Source organism: Neltuma alba, unplaced genomic scaffold (genome assembly GCF_004799145.2).
Source record: "Neltuma alba isolate B1F8T4 unplaced genomic scaffold, ASM479914v2 tig00010889_pilon, whole genome shotgun sequence".
In the NCBI taxonomy this organism is placed as follows: Eukaryota; Viridiplantae; Streptophyta; class Magnoliopsida; order Fabales; family Fabaceae; genus Neltuma; species Neltuma alba.
In genome coordinates this window covers 8042-10366 of record NW_021635676.1, presented here as the reverse complement: position 1 = coordinate 10366, position 2325 = coordinate 8042, and positions in this window count along the sequence as shown.

Genomic DNA, 2325 nt, shown 5'->3' with positions numbered 1-2325 from the left:
AGCAGTCATTGAAACATATCTTCATGATATTGTCAAAGTCAAAGGACACCAATAGGAGGATAATTCCTCCCTGGGACTCACACAGCAATGAAGCAGGGATCTTTCACTTGCTTCCCTTTTGCAGTTCTCTCAGCACATGTGGTATGAAACACATGCTACGGTGTCACTCTTTTATTATAAGAGCGTATGTCGATTTAGATTTATTATTAACACCGTACAGACTTAGGTCCAGACACACTCAGTATCTAAACCCAAATTCTTCAACTCTGCTCATTGTTATGACGTCGACGTTGAAGAGTTTGTTGTCTGGCTACAGGTATTATGGAAGTGGGATTCCAAACTTCGATCCAACTTTATCAACGTGGATCTCATCTTGACTTGCTACACTTTAGTCAAGGCGACATAAAGTTTGTGTTTCTTCTCTACCATATTAGCATTCATTGCTGCTTTACTGGTGAACACAAATGTCTCATCTTTGTTCACTCCACCTGAGTGTCAAAGGCGGTTGCCCGTGTGAGAGAGCCAACCTTTTTGACCTGTACGACATACTAAACATTGTATACTTTCAGACAGACACATAAAGTGATAACGAAAAATAATTTCATTAATGAAGCACTCATATTACACTTTACGTATGCCAAGGGCTTGTACATGTTCTTTAAAAACTCTTTCACCTATTGGCTTTGTCAGAGGATCTGCTACCATACATTTGGTTGAAATGTATTGTACAGTAACAATCTTTTGTGCTATGTAATCTCTAACGAAATTATACTTTATGTCAATGTGCTTGGTTTTGCTGTGATACTTAGGATCTTTAGTATAGGCTATGGCTGCAGTATTGTCACAGTATATCATCACCGGATTGGTACTCTCATTTCCAAATCCAAGGTGTTCTATAAATCTCTTCAGCCATAAAGCCTCTTGCACTGCTGCAGTGCATGCCACAAACTCAGCTTCCATTGAATGTAAGGCAATGCACGTTTGCTTCTTGCTACTCCAACATATGGCGCCATTGTTGAGCAAGAAGGTATAACCTGAAGTTGACCTTCGTTCTTCTTCATCTCCGCCTACATCAGCATCGGAGTACCCAACAAGACGCAGGTCACCTCCTTCGTAGCACAGTGCATAATTGGAAGTGCCCTTTAAGTATCTCAAGATCCTCTTCACTGCTTTCCAATGCTTTTCACCGGGGTTAGACTGGAATCTGCTCACCAGTCCCACTGCATAACAAATGTCTGGTCTTGTACACATCATTGCATACATCAGACTACCAACAGCACTGGCATATGGAACTCTTTCCATCTTCTTTTTATCAGATTCGGTTTTGGGACACATGTCAGAACTCAAAGCCACTCCAGTGGCAACGGGTGTACTCATGGGATTGCAGTCTTTCATGTTAAATCGCTCAAGAATCTTGTTGATATAATTCTCTTGTGAAAGAGAGAGGATTCGTTTTGAACGATTTCTTTGTATCTTAACTCCAAGTATATACTCTGCTTCACCCATGTCTTTCATTTCAAAATTCGACGAAAGCCATTCTTTAATAGCTACCACGGAATCTAGACTATTTCCGGCTAATAGTATATCGTCTACATATAAGGATAATATGACAAAATTACCCTCAAACCGCTTAATGTAGACGCAGTGGTCTTCCTCTATCATTTGGAAGTCATATGAGGTTATTGCTTTGTGAAACCTCAAATACCACTGTCTGGATGACTGTTTCAATCCATAAATGGACCTTTTGAGTTTACAAACTTTATTTTCTTTTCCTTTTTCAATGAAACCTAATGGTTGTTCCATATAGATTTCTTCATCCAGATCACCATTCAGAAATGCGGTTTTTACATCCATTTGATGTAATTCTAAATCTAAACTGTTTACTATTGCCAGAATAAGTCTAATAGAATTGAAACGCACAACAGGTGAGAATGTATCTTCATAATCTATTCCTTCCTGTTGTGTGTACCCCTTTGCCACTAATCGAGCCTTGTATTTGTCAATTGATCCGTCCACTTTTCTTTTAATTTTGAGAACCCACTTGTTCCCAATGGCTTTACGCCCTTTTGGAAGATCAACTAACACCCAAACTTGATTCTTTTTCATTGAGTCCATTTCTTCTTCCATGGCTTTCATCCATTCATCTTTTGCAGGGCCTGACAAGGCTTCTCCTACAGAACGGGGCTCATCATCCCCTTCTGGAATAACTAAGAGAGATTCGCCTTCTATTTGAAAGCGTCTTTTGGAAACACTTTCCCTGTTACTCCTTCTGACGGGAGCTATTTGCTTATCTTTCTTTCTTTGTTCAGGTCTTGGTATTGACCT